A 9,162-nucleotide genomic window follows, 5' to 3' on the forward strand; every position below is an offset into this window, starting at 1 on the left:
GGAACAACATGATGAACTAACCAGTACCCCGGAGCTCTTGTCTCTAGCTGCATATGTATCGAAAGATGACCTAGTCGGCCATCACTGGAAAGAGAGGCCCATTGGACTTGCAAACTTTATATGCCCCAATACAGGGGAATGCCAGGGCCATAAGAATGGGAATTGGTGGGTAGGGAAGGAGGGGGGTTATGGGGGATTTTTGGGATAGCATTGGAAATGTAATTGAGGAAAATACGTAATAAAAAAAAAGAACTTGTTTATCATTGATTCAATCCCTTTATCAAATGTTATTGTTTTCTAATATTCTATTTTTTCAATTTAGTTTTACCTCTGAAACTGTAATTCACCTCCAATTAAATGTTGTCTTTCATAAGAGTCACCTTGGTCATCACATCAATGAAACCCAAATGAATACACAAGTTAGAACCAGGGATTGGGGTATTGCTATGATTAGACTGACCATTTTCTTGTTTGGGGGAATGCAATTTCAGGAATTGATCCATTTCTTCTAGACTTTTTCTCTTCATTGATAGATGATTATATGTATTAATCAGTTACAAATATTGCAGTGCATTATCAGAAAATCAGTTATAATATATACCACAATGTTTTATTAATGTGTTTCCTTTACAGAATTTAACTGAAAATATTTCCTTAGTTTTTTAAATTCAGTGTTGAAACATATACAACCTCTAAGAGATCCATATCAGGGACACATAGACTTCTGATAAATTAAGAAAAGTCCTGGTGATTAGAAGAAACTTGCTAGGATAGCCCAAATGCTGTTTCATTGTCTCAAAAGAAGCAAGGTGTCACATATATTACACATTTGATACTTAATACTGATTCTGTTATCATGTAGTACAGAAAGCTTCGATTTTGGAGAAAAGTTTTTTTGGTTGTTAATGAACTAAAATATGGCTTAATGAGCTCTTTAAACACTTGATTTTTTTTTTTTTTTTACTACTTTAAGCCTCATTGTTATGTTCTCAGGTATAAATGTCTCTGATTTTTGATTTAATGGATAAAATAGACTTTCAGTAACTATATAAGCTTCTTTACACTTGTGTCATGTACTTTAAATTTAAAACATTTCAATTTCTTTAAGAGAACTGAATTGGCCTTGAAGCTTTAAGAATAAACATGTCTTTGGGGAAAATGTGAGAACAAGAAAAATAGATTCCTGATTAATTTGTTTAGCAGAGCCATTTTTATGGAAATTGAATAGGTCTCTGTCTAAGAAATGTATAATTCAGTATAACTCAAGTTGATTTATTAACTTTCAAAACTATGATGTATTACTCAAAACTTGAATATGGGTAAATTCTGATTATTCATGTGCTCTGATTCCTTCACATTTCAATTGCTGACTTTAAAAATAAAATATATGAAGTTATATTACAACTATAAATAATTCAGAGTAAGAAAATATTAATTTTAGTGAAATTTTATTATTTTATCTTCATTATGTGCACATAATGCTAAAATTTTATTAGTTCAGAGGACAGCAGAAACTTTCAAATTTTTCACATGAAAAAAATTACAGACTTTAAAGATATTTTTGTCATGTGTTAATCAAGTTCTGTCTAATAATTGGAAAATTAATTTATTTTGATTTATTTAATATATTTTGTACTACAATGACTTAGTTATTGTATTAGATATGTATTATTTATTTTATTAATTTATTAAATTGTATTTATCTTATTTCCAAAGCAAAATAGTTCATGATTTACAATGACAGACTTTTCTAAGGAATAGTATCAGATATAAGTAAATCTCTAAGTCTATTCCTTTCACTGCCATTCCATGTCTGTCTCTAAAAGTATTTCTTTCCTTTTCTCACTGTTTCTCTCTCTCCCCTCTCCCCTCTCCCTCCTCCCCTCTCCCCTCTTCCCTCTTCCCCTCTTCCCTCTTCCCTCTGCCCTCTGCCCTCTGCCCTCTGCCCTCTGCCCTCTGCCCTCTGCCCTCTCCCCCCCCTCTTCCCTTCCCTTGACAGCATTCACGCAATTCTTAATTATTTTGCTGGAAATTTTGTTTCATCTTTGCTTTGATTTAATCATCCAGATCAGCATTTGAAGACTGTTAGCTTTACAGCTGTAAATTGTGTAGCTATTACTTCCGTGTTCCATGTGTTGAAATGTGTAAGCCTCATAACTATGGAGTGGGTGTGTCTCTGACTATTGCCTATCTTTGCACTCCTTACTTCCTGTTGGGTTGCCTTTTCCAGCTTCAGTGTGAGGGGTTTTGATTTGTCATATTGTATTTTCTTTTGTTATTTCTGGTTGTTGTCTCTTGGAAACCTGTTCTGTTTCTCATCTTGGTATAACTTTTAAAATATCAAAATTCGGTCTGTCAGTCAAGGATAATGACATCTGTTTTCCTAAATCTGAGAAGGATCCAAGAAGCACTACCACTGTGTTTGTCCTCAAGAGAATAAAAACAGCTCAACTGAATGTTGTGTCTATGCATCATTTTCCACTACTCTACATAGTGTCAATATTTGCAAGTGTCCACCCCCTAATGATCAGGAAGTGTTATTTTATTTCACAGAAAACTGACTACAAATTATTCTGCAAAAGAATCTGGCCGGAAACAAAGAGGAGAATGTTAGAAATATTTAATAATGTTATTGTAAAACCCACTGGGATAATGTTTTTAATGAAATGAAATAATAATGTGGAACATTACAACATAGCCAGCACAGTAATATAAAGTAATATAGAAACTGGAGAGTTGCCTAGATGTGAACAGACTAGATAATGGTAGGTACAGATCCATGAAAATATTAAAAAGCAAATAAGATATGCAATGCCCACTTATAAGAATGGAATAAAGGGGTCATTGCATGGAGAGAAAAGCAGAGCACATTTAAAATATGAAAATATCTGAGCATGAGTCAGGACATTTGAAGAGCTTTGAATGTTATCATTTGGGTCAAGAAGAGATCAGCCAAAATCCCCTTAGTCACAAAATATGTGGGAATAGGAGACACATGTTTTCCTGTGCATTTTAACCTTAAACACACTTACTGGGTCTAGGTAATGGAGGAGAAACTTAAGCAGAATTATATGTCACTTGTAATGAAAAACAATATGAAATCCAATTAAGTGTTAAATTAAGTGAAGTAGATTAAAGAGATATTTAGAAAAGAGGATTGAAAGGAAGACTGTTTTGTTGAGAGAAGTGACTGGTACATTGGAGTTCTTACCATGATAGTGTAGCGTTCTTCATAGTTCCATAAAGGATAAGTGTGTATGTGTGGTGTGTGTGTGTGTGTGTGTGTGTGTGTGTGTGTGTATGTGTACATATGTATGTATATATGTATGTTTATGTATGTATATGTGTATAGGCTTACACACACACACACAAACACAAATACACAATCCCTTCTTTCTACCCACCAACCACCCATATATTCAGATGTAAATACCTTCATCTAAAATGTGGTCCCAATATAACTATGGCTGTAATACTTGAAACAGTTTATAAGATAGGCAGTCTTTCTCCCTTAAGCTTCCGTTTTCAACCACCTTGTCCTCAACTTGTATCACTGCCAGTTTCAGACCATTAAGGGCAGGGCCTTTAATTATTCAATTTCCTCCTGGTTCCAGCCTTCATTCTTTGTTTTCTGCAATGAGCATCAGCAGTGTTGTCATGATTCCACTCCATGCCCTCCTTGCTATGAACTCCAAGTACCAGTCACTCCTCTAAATCAGACAGTCCTCCTTTCAATCCTCTTTTCTAAATACCCCTTTAATTTACTTCACTTAATTTAACATTTAATTATATTTCATATTGTTTTTTATTACAAGGCTCCAAGTGACATAAAATCCCTCAGAAATCGTGTTTTAAATACATCACCACAGAAGAAGTACTTCAGTTATTTTGTCATATGAACGAGAAAGGTAAATAAAACACCTCCAGGTAGGAAGGTGGCAGTGGTCTTGAATAGTCTAAGGTTATGAGGCAAGTGTTTTGAAGAAGTATTTTAACTATAATTTATACATGAGGTATTTATTGCTTTCCTTTTGTCTCTATGCCTTCATTTTTTATACTTTAGCTGAACTCCAGTAAAAAAATAACTAGGGTAACCCATCAAATTTGAGGACATATAATTATGTGGTTCTGTGTCGTTAATGTGTGTTTACATATTCATATATTTATAAAGTCACTCTGAAAACTATTCTGAAGGCAATGAACATGTATGTCCATGCAAAAAGTCTTCTTATAACTTCTTTCTTCTAACTTTCTATATAACTTCTGCGATACTTTCTTAATTGTTTTCCTGTTTCTTAAATTATCATTAATGCTTTTCTGTCATTATGGATTATTTACCTTTTGTAGAATTTTAGTCTCCCTCCCTCCTTTCCTCCCAGTCCCACCCTTAGAAGTCCCTATGCCCATTATCCCCCTCCCATTCTCAGAAAAGAGGAAGATACCCTTGGGTATCATCCCCATCCTAGGACAGCAAGTCTTACCATGTCTAAGTATATCCTCTTACATTGAGGCCCAATCAGGCAGTCCAGCTAGGAGAAGGGGATCCAGAGGCAGTCATTGGAATCAGAGACAGCCCTGGATCCAGCTGTTAGGAAACCCACATGAAGACCAAGTTGCACATGTCTGACAAATATGTAGTGTCAAAGGTCCAGTCTCTATTATCTGGTTGGTGGGTCAGTATCTGTGAGCCTAAATGGGCCCAGGTTAGTTGATTCTGCAGGTCTTTTGTGGTGTACTTCACCCCTCCAGCTGGCTCAACCTTCTCCTGGACTCTTCCACAGGACATCCACCTGAGGTTTGGGTGTCTTTCTCTGGATCTGTTTGCTTCTGCTGCCAGATAAGCCTTTCAGGCAACAATTATGCTAAGCTCCTGACTGCAAGTATAGCAAAGTATCATTAATAGTGTCAGGGGTTGGCTCTCTCACATGACATAGGTCTCAAGTTAGTTCAGTCAGTCTCTGGTCCATCTTTATCCAGTTGTATTTTGTAGGCAGGACAAATTTGGGCTTGAGGATTTTGTGGATGAGTTGATAAAGTGACCACTCCTGTAGCCAGGTAGTTGTAATTTGCATGCCTATAAAACCAGGACTACATTAACATGGTGCTGATATGATAATTTGAAAGAAAGTGCTCCCTGAAGGCTCACAGAGAGTGTCATTATTAGGAGGTGTGGCCTTTCTGGAATATGTATAGTTTTGTTGGAGGAAGTGTGTCATGGGGTGGCCTTTGAGGTCTCATTAGCTCATATGAGGTCTATTGGCTCCAATTCACTTCCTGCTGCCTACAGGTTCAGATATAGAACTCTCAGCTACCTCCCTGTGCCATATCTGTCTGCATGCCACCATGAGGATAGCAGACTACATCTCTGAGTGTAAGCCACCACTAATAAATGTTTTCCTTTATAAGAGCTGCCTTGGTCATGGCGTCTCTTCACAGCAATAAAATCCTGAGATAACTGAATTCTGTTGTCAGTGGCCACTATGGGTACAGTTACATTGATCTTTTCTTGTCTCCTAGCTCATTCTGGGAGAGCTGGGAAGAGAACATCTGTGATGACTTCCTCAATTTAACATTTCTCTTTTCAAGTAAAGCTATAGTTTCACATATTCAAGAGCCTTACCAATACAGATGTGGATGCTTGCAGCCAACCATCATACTGAGCAAAGGAACCCCAATGGAACAATTAGGGGAAGAACTGAAGGAGCTGAAGGGGTTTGCTACCCTGTAGGAAGAACAACAGTATCAACCATCCAGAACACCTTGAGATTCATGTGGAGGTATCCATGGCCCCAGCTGCACATGTAGCAGAGGATGGCCTTATTTGACATCATCAATAAGATGGAAGACCCTTGGTCCTGTGAAGGCTTGATGCCTCAGCATAGGGGAATGCTAAGGTGTGTGAGGCAGGAGTGTGTGGGTAGGTGGGGTAGCACCCTCATAGAAGCAGGGGGAAAGGGGGTTCCAGAGGGGAAACTGGGAAGGGGAAAACATTTAAAATGTAAAAAATAAAATAACCAATAAAAACATTAAAAATGAGTATTCACATATTTTGATGGGTGGCATCTTGTCAGCTGCACACCTTCTCTGCTTAGGGAGGTAGGTTTTTCTTTTAGGGTGTTACTCTTTTAGAATTTAGCACCTCTTCCCAACTACTTTTTTGGAAATGTGAATGAATTTTTTTCTAACGAGGAAAGTTTCTACCCTCTGCTCTACTTGCCAGTCTCTATCTGCTCACTTGTTCTCTCTCACTGTAGAGCTGTAAGCAATAAACAAGAAATAGCTGAGTGCTTCTTTTCAGGAAACTTCCTTCTCTAAACTAATGAGTTCATTATTATGAATTCATCCTCTCAGTATCTCAAGACAAAGGCCAAACACAGCCAGATTCTTTACCAGTTGAAATATAAATTGCCTGTAGCCAAACTTGCTGTAGTTGACCTTCCACTCTAAAATCATATGAGCTGTACAGGAATCCTGAGTTCTTCCACACTCAGGCTTTCCTCCTCCCATCTGTATTTGTCAAATTTTAGGATTAGCTCCAAATTCTTTTCCATTCTCCTGGTGAACCAATTTGGATGTCCTTTGCATCACAAGATCAGGTTTGTCACAGCTCTGTCCCCAACTCAATATCAATGCTTCAATATCAATTTCCCTCATGTACCATTTCCTGTTGCCATAAGAAAACATGTAGTAAAGGCACCTTGAAGAAGGAAAAATGTGTTTTGTTTCACAGTCTTATTATGACAGGGAAGGCACTACAGTACAAGTGGGAGGTTACAGGCCATTTTGTGTGTACAATAAAGAAACAGACAGTGTGAGGTCACAAGTCATTTTGTGTGTACAATAAGGAAGTAGACAGTAAACAAGAAGTGAAGCCTGAATGTAACTTCAAAAACCTCATCCCTGATGACTGAATACTTTTATTTAATCTTCAAATGCTAAAATTTCTACAACTTTCCAAACTAGCATCATCAACTAGGGTCCTAATATCTAACCACATGAACCTATGTGTTCATTTCACTTGAAACCACAAAAGAAGGCAAGATAAAGAGGTGGTACACGCAGCCACCTTTCCAAGTTTATTTGTGTTATCAAGCTTAGTTCTAGATCCCGAGGATCTGAAAAAAATACAATTGTATATATATATACAAATTTATAAATGTATATTTTACATATTTGCATGTATGATATATTTAAATATAATATGCATGATATATATCACAAATATAAATATACAAATATATTATTACATATTCATTATTTTGTATTATATATTATGTTATAAATATATGACCACAAATTTTATTATATATTATGTTATATATTATATTATTATATTACTATTTATTGTATTATAGTGTATATTATATTATTATATATAATATGTAATATGTTGTATATTTACAACATAATATAGATTATATATACATATACACATACATATACATAGGAGTGTGTATGTTTTTGTATAAAATGTTTCAGGAATGCAGTATTGTCCCAGTAAGTCATAATATATATTGAAGCATATTACTAGGGTACTTACTTGATACTAAAATAATTATGAAAAGGAATACATGCTTTGAGTGGGATTTTACCTTTTGTGTTTTCTAAAATGAAAAGAGAACCTACCTTTATTCACATCGGTATGCCATATGGATCTTCTCTTGTCCTTATGATATTCCAGTGTGCCCTGTTAAATTGTATCTTGTTTGCCATATGACCTAATACTGATGACAAAGACTGCTAGGTATATAAGGGAGAAAACATAAAAATTCACAGGAAAAAGAAATTCAGTGCTTAAAATTACACTACTTAAAAAAATTAAAAAATATTTTAAGTGTAAGGAACAGTTTGTATGGTTCTTTTATATATTTCAAAATAATAGATATCAAATACAATCAATTTTATTATTAAATAATTTTACTAAAATAGTAAAAACTTAATCCAAAATAATTAAGAGACATATTTTAATAAAGAATAATGTGCAATGCTATGAGGGCTATGTGAAGATAATAAGAATAGATTCAAACCCATAATAAACTTCAGTAAAATAAATCCTGTTCATCAACTCATTCCTCTAAATTACAAAACAATTGTCATTTCAGCCTTCTCTATAGCATATATAGTATGTAACAGAAAAACAAAAATACAGTAAAATTTTTGAAAAAATATAGTATATGGAAGTAAATGTATATAAAAATAACTGAATTGAATTACATGTGAAAGTGAAATATGTGCGAGTTTTAATTGGTTATTTTGTTAAAATATTCATTTTCAATAGGTTAGTGATAAGTTGGGATCAAGAGTGGATATAGGGGATCCATTCCAGTCGGGGTCAGCCCCTCCATCTTTCACCTTAACCCAGCAGAGGCCCCTAAGGGCTCCAGAGTTTTCTCCACACCACAGGAACTTGGAATCACCTCAAGATGACAGGTGAGTGGATGCAACATCAGCTCCAAAGAAATGTGTAGGGTCTTGTGCCAGCAGGAACAGGGACAAAGTAACACCACCCTACCAGAGGCTGGGATCCATTCTGGTAGGGGCCAGCCCTGCATCTTCCTCTTGAACCCGGCCAATGGTGCCAAGGGCCCCAGAGGACTCTCCACATCACAGGACCCCTAGCACACCTGAGACCTCAAGATCACTGAACCATCCCCACCATCTTCCATGTGATCCAGGCCAAGGGAGTCAAGGGGCACAGAGGACCCTCCACACTGCAGGAATCCTAGCACACCCAGAAACTCATCTCCCACATGATCATGGGAGAGCATGTGGGTGACAGAAGCAACAGAGCTTCTTGATCAGGGTTCCATCGGGCCTTCATTCTCAGTCAGGAGGCAGAGCTGAGACCCAGACCCCTGGGCACCTTCCTTAGCAGAGGAGAGTTGGTCTACAGGGAGGGCTCTGACCCCAGGACACAGGAGGTGGATTAGAGCTCTAGACTTCTGGACACCTGCCCTGTAAGAAGAGAGCTTGCCTGCAGAGAGTGCTCTGAAATGGGACTCAGGTGAGAGCTGGACTCCCAGGAGTGCTGACAGAGCCTAAGAGAATCACAGGAGGATCAAGCTCCAACCAGAGACAGCTAGAACATTAACACCAGAGAATACCAGATGTCGAAAGGCTAACATAAGAATCTTACTAACAGAAACTAAGAACACTGGACAT

Source organism: Mus caroli, chromosome 6, assembly GCF_900094665.2.
Source record: "Mus caroli chromosome 6, CAROLI_EIJ_v1.1, whole genome shotgun sequence".
NCBI lineage: Eukaryota > Metazoa > Chordata > Mammalia > Rodentia > Muridae > Mus > Mus caroli.